General features: G+C 40.0%; 1 long non-coding RNA gene across 2 annotated transcripts; it reads left to right on the top strand.

Moving 5' to 3' along the window:
• Nucleotides 1-48: 48 nt before the first annotated feature.
• On the top strand, nt 49-10,423 carry LOC121974900. 2 transcript variants are annotated; one of them, XR_006110147.1, is made up of 4 exons: nt 49-546; nt 663-746; nt 1,139-1,205; nt 10,363-10,423. It is a non-coding gene; the product is annotated as an uncharacterized LOC121974900 (long non-coding RNA). The 2 variants fall into 2 exon arrangements; XR_006110148.1 differs by lacking the exon at nt 10,363-10,423 and adding an exon at nt 4,597-4,643.
• The last annotated feature ends 798 nt before the right edge of the window (nt 10,424-11,221 follow it).

The following is an 11,221-nucleotide window of genomic DNA, read 5'->3' as shown; positions in this document are numbered from 1 at the left end:
GAATTAACTTAGGGTTAGGTTGATTACCCTAAGTATAAAAGCTTGCTACAATGACCTAAAGCATTACATTGATCTCGTTTCTCTTCTCCCTGACTCTGTTCGTGTTTATTGCATCTTCGCCATCTCGATCGTGTTGGCATCGTGCGATTATTGTTGGTTAAGCCTTCTCCTCTATCGATCGCCTGAGCTGACCAACCACACTCCCTAGATCGTCACCCCGTGAAAGCAGATCTTCGGCCAAGAGGGGAGATTCGAGCCTGCGCATGTCTCTGATCTTCGATTTGCACTACTTCGGCCAACCTCTTCCTCCACTCCCCATTGTCACCCGATTGCATCAGATCCCTACTTGACACCACCGCTCGATCGTGCCGGTGCCACATGGTCGCCGCCCTTTTCCTTTGCCTTGGCTCACCACCACCCTTCTTCGTTGCCTTCAAGCCGGTGCCCTAGTGTTGTCGATGTCCTTTCCTCTACCTCGGCTCGTCACCACGGCACCACAGAGACATTCAGATTCTGTCTGAGAGGAAGTGTGGATCCGGCTTAGGGGTAAGTTGTTAGCTAAAGGTCCCCTAAGTTGTTAGCTAAAGGTTGTGGAATAAGAGTTAGAGTTTAATTCTTAGATATGGATGTATTGATTGTAAATTTGGGTATTGGAATTGAAGGGGCAGCAGTTTCACCTTCTCCATACATCAATTTCGACAGTGAGTTTCTCTAGGGGAGAATCATTGGCTGAGGCATCAACTCCGGTGAGTGGTTGACATGGATCTATGTTTAGCTTAACCTATTTTGATTATAGAAGAGTTAGGACTAGTTAGTCCACTTTGATTGTGAAATTATTAAGAGTAATTAACTCAATTGGATCGTGGAATGATTAGGGAATGTAGTTATGATCAATTATGAATGAGGTCAGTTTTAGAGATGATGCATATATAAAACCTAATATAGTAAGTTTATGGTATGATTAAGGTTTAATTGATGACCTAATTTAATCTAATCACTTGGATGAATTAAGCTAAGGTTGGGTTAGATCTGATTCGATCAATAAAGGAGAATTAACCCAAGGTAAATAATAATTTGGTATTAGCTATTGGATGTATGATGGAAATTAGCTAAATTGCTTATTATTATGTGTTTGCAGGAGTTTAGATTCGAGGCGAGTATCTTGATGCGGAAATTGTTTGACATGATCTAAAGATAAAAGACATGTACTTTTTCCTTAGCCTCTATAGTTCATTGAACTTAGTGCATGATTATTTTTTATTCATGGATTAAGTTGTTTTACCTTAAATCTATTCATTTTTATCCTACTTGATACTTACTTGCTTGACCTTAGAGATGATCTAGTTAATATTTATATAGTTTTAACTTTGGATATCTATACTCTGTAGAGTTTACACATGTATGGTATACACTAAGAGATACCAGATTGATTGACTATATGCATGTAGCGTGTATACGTATATGGTGTACATTATAGGAGTTAATCTGATTGATTGCCTATATGGTGTTACGTAACCACATGGGTGAGTTGTATGATAAGTGTCGCATTATACCTCATGTTGGACCCTGTGATTGTTTTGGTGTGATCAACCAAGTTAAGTTAGGTCCTGTTTTGGTCTGATCCTTGTGTCTAAGTGTGTAGGAGATTAGGAGCACAAGAAGTCGAGCGGTAGACGCAGTTATCGAGAAGGATGGCACGGGAAGGGAGCCGAAGGGCTCGGTGTATCCGAGGGACGAGGTGCTGCGGAAGAGTACACCGATGAACGAGAAGAACGTACGTGACGTTCGAGGGATGAGAAGCCGGAGCGGAAGTCTGCTCGAGGAGAAGGCTGGAAATTGGATTCGGTTGAGCCCTATTTCGGTTGGCCGCAATCACCTAGGCGATCGAAGCAGAAGAGCGAAAGAAGCTGATGAAGACTGCTGGAGGCACCCTCAACGGAGTTGAAGGCGCCTCCAAGGTGCATGCACACCTCTGCTACCTTCAGGCAGAAGGCGCCTCCCATGAGCATGGAAGGCGCCCTCCGCAAGCATGGAAGGCACCCTCCATGAGCATGGAAGGCGCCTTCAACTAGGAAAACTGACCGTTGCCAAGGGACAAAACTTTATCCCTTGGCACCTTGCTAGAGGCACCCTCCAAGCCCTTTAGAGGCGCCCTCAAGGTACGGATAGGATTTCCAAGAGCTATAAAAAGGCTCATGGAGCTAAGAAATAGAACAACTTCTGTAATCACTTTCTTAGTTATTTATGAGCTTTCAGTATGTATAAAAGGCTTCTCCTCCTTCAGAGAAGAAGATTCTTAGTGAGCTTTTCAACTGCATTGGATTAACAACTAACTAGGTTATAACCAAGTAAATAGTGACCTTTTACTTATTTCTTTAAGTTGTTAATTCTGTTTTTAATTGCGTTTCTAGTCTAAGTCCAAGGATCGAGAAAGGGTTTTATTTTTCTATTTCAGGCAATTCAACCCCCTCTTGCCGACCCCGCTGCGCCAACAAATGGTATCAGAGCCCAACTGCCTCAGAAGGACTAAGTGCCGCCTGAAGCATAAAAAATCAAAGACGATGGTCGGACCGACAATCTACCACCAAATTAAAATTCGAGATAGAATTTACATCATGGAAGAAACGAATGGAGGTATTATTCAAAACTAATTTTGAAATATTGTTAATAATTAAATACGATTTTGTAGCCCCACCCCCCCCCCCCCCCCCCCCTCCTCAAGGAGAAGAAAAAGAAGAATATCAGTGGACCAAGAAGGAGCAAGCAGACTTCGTAGTAAATGGACAAGCCAAGTTCCACCTACTCAGTGTACTTCCACCCCAGGAAGTAAATCGAATCGGAGATTACAACTCAGCAAAGGAACTTTGGGAGAATTTCCTAGAACTACACGAAGGAACTTCCGAAACAAAGCTTGTGAGATGAGACGTGCTCCGGAATTAACTGATGAACCTCCGGATGGAAGAAGGAGAGTCAGTAGCACAACTATATGGAAGACTCAAGGAGCTAATCACCGGATTATCAAACCTCGGAGAAACGGTAACGAATTAAGACACATAAAGGTATGCATTAAATGCGTTCCAAGAACACCGAAACAGACATCTATAGTAGACTCCTACTATATCTTAAAGGATCTCGAGGTAAGTACACTAGACAATCTGTTTTCCATTTTTGAATTACACGAATCTTGGTGTGCAAGGCAAAAGAGACCGAGCCAGAACATTGTCCTAAAGGCAAGAACGAATGATTTCGACTCTGAAAAATCAATTGATGAAGACAAAGCTGCCTTAAAGGTAAGAAGGTTCACTAAATTTATTCAATCTAATAAATTTAAATCGCAGACAAATAAGGATCATTGAAGTAAAAGGAAAGTTCGCTGTTACAACTGCAATGCAGAAGGGCACATCCAGGATGAATGCCATAAACTAAAGAAGAAGGAAAAGTACAAAAGACGAACATTCTCCAAACGCAAGAATCTGAAGGCTACATGGGATGAATCATCATCCTCTGAGTCCGAGGTTGCGGCCTTCTTAGGACTAGCCCTAATGGTCAACTATCAAGTAGAAGATGAAACCAGCTCAGAGATGAGCATCGATGAAGGGGGAGGGTCATCAGAAGAAAGCAGTGATGAAGGGGGAGCATCAGAAATTAAGGTAAGTAAGGTACGTTCTCTATCTCCCAAACAGTCTTTTAACTTTATCAAAATTCTTTCTAAAGATTTAATGAAGCTAGAAAAGAAAAATGTTGAGTTAAAATTGAACTTAGCTAAGACATGCCCCTTAGAATTATTTAACAATTTAAAGTTAGAAAATGATAAATTGAAAATGCAAATCAAAAGTTTGAAAAAAGGTGCATGCTTAAAACCAAATAACTTTCAAAAATCAAAACTTAGAATTTATGGAAGGTTAAATTGGTACATTAGAAAATATCAGGGACAACTTAGAAGAATTCCTAAAGAATATGTACCCCTTAGATTCTTAGCTAACCTAGTAGGAAGGAACCTATATTAGGTTCCAAAATCATACTTAGATTAACATTTTTTCTTTGAATCTAAGGCTTTCAGAAAAGTTAAATGTTTAAATTCTTTAAGAGGTTTTGTCTAGAAGTGGTTGATGATCCAAAAACCAAGAAGGCCTAATGTCTCGCCACAATCTGGAAGTCAATTACTGAATTGAATATTTAATTGACAAACTAATAAGCTTGTGAAATTAATGAAATGTTTTCAATCTTTGTCAATTATTTGAAAACTTCATAACTTAGACATTGTTTTAGTTTCAAGTTATTTTCTTATTGTACCCTTATTTTTTTGATGTGATCAAAGGGGGAGGAATATGTACAAGTTCAAGGGGAGTTAGAATTTTTTTTTTTTGAATTCTACTAACTCTATTTTATCAGATGTTGCCATTTCTTTTATTTGCAACTTTATGCTTAAAATGTTTCTTTTGCAAATTCTTTTATTGTATCTTGTTCGTTATTACCCTAACTTGAACTTGGGTTGATGCACATCAAAAAAGGAGAGATTGTTGGATCCCGTAGTTATTTTGGTGTGATCAACCAAGTTAAGTTAGGTCCTGTTTTGGTTTGATCATTGTGTCTAAGTGTGCAGGAGCTCAGGAGCATAGGAAGTCGAGCGGAAGACGCAGCTAGCGAGAAGGATGACAAGGGAAGGGAGCCGACTGGTGCATCCGAGGGACGATGTGCTACTGAAGAGTACACCGATGGATGAGAAGAACGTACGTAACGTTCGAGAGACGAGAAGCTGAAGAGGAAGCCTACTCGAGGAGAGGCCAAAAATTAGGTTCAGGTGAGCCCTATTACAGTTGGCCACAATCACCCAGGCGATCAGAATATTAGAAGAGTGAAAGAAGTTGATTAAGACTGCTGGAGGCACCCTCAACAGGAGTTGAAGGGGCCTCCAAGGCGCCCGCGGGCCTCTGCCACCTTGAGGTGGAAGGTGCCTCCCATGAGCATGGAAGACACCCTCCGTAAGCATGGAAGGTGTTGGAACCCCAAGGTTATTTTGGTGTGATCAACAAGTTAAGTTAGGTCATGTGTGCTTTTAACCTTGTGTCTAAGTGTGCAGGAGCTTAGGTCCAGTGGAAGACGCAGCTGGCGAGGAGGACAGCACACGGTGCATTCGAGGGATGAGGCGCTGCGGAAGAGTACACCGGCAGACGAGAAGGAAGCGTGCAATGGTTCCGAGGGATGAGAAGCCGAAGTGGAAGACTGCTCGAGGAGCAAGAGACTCAGCTAGCGACAAGGTCGGCACGAGGTGCAACCGAGGGACAAAGATTGTGGATGAGTACGCTGGCGGAAGAGAAGGAAGCACGCGACGATTCCGAGGGACGAGAAGTCGGAGCGGAAGCCTGCTCGAGAAGACCGGAAGTTGGGTTCGGGTGAGCCCTATTCCGGATGGCAGAGATCACCCAAGCGAGCGGAAGACTCAATCTGAGGCGAACGGAGCCGGAGCAGAACACCCGGTCTGAAAAAAGTCAACGGGGTTGACTTTCCTAGCCGGGGGGCCCGAAACTGTCCGGGGTGCCCGGAACCCCTCCAGGCGCCTAGAGTTGACTTTTTGACCAGATCGCGTCAATCACGATCTGAACGTTGGAGGATAAAGTTTTATCCCCCCAAGGCGCCCGGAACCCCTTCGGGGCGCCCCGACCAAGGTTATAAATACAGCCTTGGTCCAGAAGCTTTTCAACAACTCAGAAATTGCAACTCCAACACTTGTACGCTCAATCTCTAGATTAGCTTATTTCTTTTTGCGCTTTCATTGCTGTAAGAGGCTTCTCCGGCTGAAGGAGATATTCTAGTGCGTTCCACTCCTTGGATTAACAACCTCCCCGATTGTAACCAAGTAAACATCTGGTGCTTCTTTCTTTTCTGTTTTAATTTATTGTTTTTCTATTTTACGCAAGTGTTCTATTGAAAGTTCGAGAAAGGGTTGTGCTTTTATTTTTTGCAGGCTATTCAACCCCCCTTCTAGCAGGCCGCAACGGTCCAACAAGTGGTATCAGAGCCAAGGCGCTTCAGGAGGACTAACCGCCGAACGAAGCAACGAAATAATGGCCGGACCAAGCATCTACCCGCCGAAGTTCGAAGGGGAATTCGCTAGCTGGAAAAAGCTAATGCAGGTGTTCTTTAAAATTGATTTTGATTTAATGTTAATTATGGAGTTCGATTTTACAGCACCAGAAGGTAAGGAGAAATACCATTGGACGAAGAAGGAGCATGCCGACTATGTGGCAAACGGCAAAGCAGAGTACCATCTGTTAAGCGTTCTTCCGCCACAAGAAGTCAACCGAATCGGCAACTACGACTCCGCGAAGGAACTTTGGGAAAAGTTTCTTGAGCTACACGAAGGAACGTCTAAAGCAAAGCTCGCAAAACAGGATTTACTCCGCAACTAGCTCATTAGCCTGCGACTTGGGGAAGACGAGACAGTTGCGCATCTGCACTCAAGGATAAAGGAAATCATCACCGGACTTTCGAATCTCAGAGAGATGGTAAGTAACCGAGATTCGCTAAGGTACACACTAAATTCCTTTATTAGAAATTCAAAATGGGCGTCACTAGTAGATGCCTTTTATATTTCAAAAGACTTAGAAAAAATTACATTAGAAGAATTCTTTTCTACATTTGAAGTGCACGAATCAAGATGTGCAGGTACGAAGGAGCCCAAGAACAACGTCGCCCTCAAAGCATCGAGAGACGAACCTGAGTCGGAGTCTTCTCTCAACGACGAGGAAATGGTAATGATGGTAAGACAGTTAAAAAAACTTTGTAAATCTAGAACCTCTAACCATCCGCAGGGTAAAAAGAAAAGGATGATCCGCTGCTACCGCTGCGACGAAGAAGGGCACGTCAAGGACAACTGCCCCAAGCTAAAGAACAAGGACAAGGATAAAGGTAAAAAGCCTATAAAAAAACGCAAGGTGCTAAAGGCGACGTGGGACGATACATCATCTGAATCGAAAGTTGAGGCGTTCTCCGGGCTCGCTTTAATGGCGAGTCATCAAGACGACGACTGCGAGTCAAGCTCTTCCAAATTGAGCATCAATGGAGGGGGAACCACGTCGGAAGATAGCAGCAGTTTAGGGGGAGACACAGACAACGAGGTCGACAAGGTAAGTGAGGTACGATCTCTTCCTCTCGATAAACTCTTTAAATTCGTTAAATTATTAACAAAAGATTGCTGCAAATTAGAAAAAAAAACAAAAATTTAAAAGTAATACTAGCTAAATCTTGCCCTCTAGAAGATTTAGACAAATCAAAATTAGAAAATGAAAAATTGAAATCAGAAAATATTAATTTGAAAATACAAATAGATAGTCTAACAAATAAAACATATTTTAGAAAATACAACAATTTAAATTGGTATTTTTGATATCATAAAGGACAGATTAGAAATATTTCAAAGAAAAATATCCCTAAGAAATTCCTAGTCAATCCAGTAGGCTGGAACCTATATTGGGTTCCAAAGTCCTGTCTAACTTGAACTTGAACTAATTAGATTTAGAGCTTTCAGCGAGAAAATTAGACATTAAAATTTCTTTATGAGGCTTTGTCTAAGGAAGTGATTGTTGCTCCAATAATCAAGAATGCCTAATGTCTCGCCACGACGTGGAAGCCAAAATATTGAAATAAAAATGTTTAATTAACTTTCTGATAAAAACATTAAGGTGAAAATTTAATAATGCTTTAAAAAAATTTTAAACATTTTTTAAAAATTTTATAATTTTTTTTGAAATTTTCTTTGTGCGTAAAACTTATACTTAAAAGCTAAAAGTCTTTCTGAAATTAGAAATTATGCTTAAATCTTTACTTAGAAAATTTTTTTAAAATATTTTTACAAAATTTCTTAAGTCAGAATTTTAAAAAAAATTTACTTAAAGTTTTTTTTAACTTAAATCATTTTTACTAAAAATTATTACAAATTCTCTAACTTAGAATTTATTCAACTTAGAATATTTGTTAGGAAAGTTAGAATTTTTTTTTAATCCCTTAGATTTTTTTCGGAACCCCATTTTTTTTATGTGATCAAAGGGGAGAAGGAAAAGTATAAGTCTAGGGGGAGGTTGTAACGACCCAAATTTCCTCATTTTGAGTTCCAAAAGTAATTCAAAAATATTTAGAAATGCTATAGAAAAATTCTAGAGATTTTTAGAAATTTTTAGAGTATTTTTACGTAATTTTTGGAGTTCGTTTAGTATTTTTACCAAGAGGAAGAAGTTAAAAAAAAAAAAAAAGAAAGAAAAATGTTGAAGCGGGGTTTTGAACCCAAGACCTCGGACTTGAACCAGATCTTAACCGAACGTAGCCAACCAACTCTGTCAACGGTCATTGTTAATTAAATATGGAAATAAATTGGTATTAAGTAGTAGTTAGGAACAGTAAAATAATAGGAAATAAAATGGTTGCAACTGGGATTTGAACCCACGAGTTGGGCTTTAAGCAGAACGCAGCCCACCAAGTGAACCAGTCGTCAGTTTTGTTTAGAAAAGGTAAGAAAATTTATTTAACAAGTTAACAGAATATGGAGATTATAAAAAAGGAGAACTTACGTGTTAATTCCCGTGACCTAAAATCTCGTTTCCTTCTTCCTCTTCTGCGTGTGCGACGGCGGGATCGGGCGAAAACGAAGCCGAGAAGAGATTAAGGTTTTCTCTTCGGCGGCCGGCCAAAGGGGACTTCTCCACGAGCTCTTCTTGGATTCAAGCTCCTCTCGTCAAGAAGGAACACTAAGCACGAGGAAGAGGGCGAGTTTGCGAGATCCTCCGCAAGCCCTAGAAGCATTGGAAGCTTTCTTCTCCGGCTGTAAGTCCAAGAAAAGCCTAAGGTAAGACGCTTACTCACCTGCGGTAAGAGTAGCTCTCGGATTTCTTGTTTTCCATGATTTCGTAGCATGTTGTAAGGATAGTTTGTTTTGTGTTGCTGCCGTAAGTCCCAAGGGAAGAGAGGGGAAGAACGGTAGAGGTTAAGTATGTGGAAAGATTCCTTTCAAGCTTTGAAATTGGCATTTGTAGCTTTTGATTTGGATTTTTCTGTGTGACCGTGATAAGCATGCTTGGTTAATTTTCCCTTGCTGCCGTGAGTTTGATAAAGAAGAGGAGAAGAGATCCATTAAGTTCTTGTACTAGTATACCATGAAACAAAACAAGCTTTACATAGGTTTGAAGAGAAGATCCCAGCAGGTTTTAGCTTGAGTTGGAACTTGCTGTACAGTTTCAGATTTTCTTTTAGCATTTAGTTTAAGTTCTGTTAAATGTATTTCAGTTTTGGTATGAGGTTTATGTCTCTAGTTCTAGTTTGTTTTTCCTTAGAAGTTTCGAAACTTATCCATGCTTAACTCAACTTGCAAAACTAGTAAATACCAGATGCATAAGAGTATGTTTGATTTCTGTTTTAAGAGTTAATTATCATGAGGTTTTAAGTGTTGTACTATGTTATTTTTAGGCACTTCAATTTAGTATGACATGCAGATTTTATTAAGTTATAATGCAGAATTTTATTAAGCATTTTTATTGAGCTTAAGTGTAGATTTCTTTTGTATTCTATACATGATTATGTGTTACATAGTTAGTTTCATTCATAGATGCATATGAAAAATACCCTAACAATATTTTGGGATAAAGAAAAGTATAAGAAAGATAAAGAAAAGAAAAGAAAAGAAAAGGCCGAGACCTTAAGTAGATCCCAAAGTCGAGACTTTAGGGATTTTTGGCACACAAGGTGCCTATTAAAATGCCAAGGCATTTAAAGAAGAAGTAATTAAGATTATAAGTATTTTACTTTTAAGAAGAGGCTAGTACCCGTCTTCCGAGGTTGTCGTTAAACAAATCCAGGTGTCCAATTCCGAGGTCTTGGCCCTGGTTTAGGATTGGTGGCTCGCTACCCCAACCTATCAGGGAACGCGCATAAGATGGTACTATGCCTGGGCCCAAGAAGAAGTTGATTATTATTTTGAAGTATTATAAGTATAAGTTTTTGAACAAGTAAAACGAGTTTTACATAAATATAAAGTATTAAAGAATAAGTCTTTAAACAAGTGGAATAAGATTCAGAAGGTGTTTAGAATTCAGTAAGTTTAGTTCTTTATTCTACCATATTTATCTAGTGGATGAGTAGTTTCATGTTTACCTAATAGATGAGTAGCATGATTAGCGAGTAGAATTACATGAGTAGATTTCTTAGCTTTTCCTTGCTATTAGTTTGACATGAGCAGTTATGTTTATGCTTTATTTCTTTTTAGAGCATATAGTTTTTAGTTCTTTTCGTATACATGCACATTCGTGATTTTGTGAGTTAGATAGCGCTTACTAAGCAAATTTTGCTTATAGACTACACTTCCTCTTACTGCAGATAAAGGAAAAGAAAAGATTTAGCAAGGAAGGTGACAAGGTGGCGCGGATAGTGTGTGATGTCAGGACTATGGAAGCCTTGGGACTTAGTTTAAGAATTTATTAAGATTGTCATTTATTAAGAATGTATTAGATGAGTCATTTAGTCTTCCGCTGTTAGTTAATTGTATGTTTTTATTTCTCTGAGAGTTTTAGGAATTACTATCAACATGTGTGTTTGATATGTGTTCCAGCCGCCTGTGGCTGTGTATATTATGTTATGTATGTCGGTTTAAGGTCACCGGTATAGGGGAGATTCTGTCGAAATTTTTTGGTAGGCTTTCCATGTGATTTTTAATCATACCGGTTAAGTAGAGTTAGTAGTTAAGTAACGGTCATCCTTAGAGAGTAGTAGTAGTAAGAAGGGTGGTCATTACAGAGGTAGACCAAAATTTAAATTTTCCATCTTTTTGCACTTTATTGCAAAATTAGTTAGTTTATTTTTTATGTCTATTTTCCCTAACTTAACTTGGGTTGCTCACATCAAAAAGGGGGAGATTGTTGGAACCCCAAGGTTGTTTTGGTGTGATCAACAAGTTAAGTTAGGTCTTGTGTGTTTTTAACCTTGTGTCTAAGTGTGCAGGATCTTAGGAGCACTAGTAGTCGAGCGGAAGACGCAGCTAGCGAGAAGGACGGCACGTAGTGAGTCCGAGGGACGAGGCGCTGCGGAAGAGTACACCAGCGGACGAGAAGGAAGTGTGCAGTGGTTCCGAGGGATGAGAAGCCAGAGCGGAAGATTGCTCGAGGAGCAAGAGACGCAGCTAGCGAGAAGGTCGGTACGAGGTGCGACCGAGTGACGAAGACTGCGGATGAGTACGCTG

The sequence above is a fragment of the Zingiber officinale genome, chromosome 4B (assembly GCF_018446385.1).
Source record: "Zingiber officinale cultivar Zhangliang chromosome 4B, Zo_v1.1, whole genome shotgun sequence".
Taxonomy (NCBI): Eukaryota; Viridiplantae; Streptophyta; class Magnoliopsida; order Zingiberales; family Zingiberaceae; genus Zingiber; species Zingiber officinale.
Note: the sequence above shows the minus strand (reverse complement) of the source record. Positions and strands in the feature narration are given on the sequence as shown.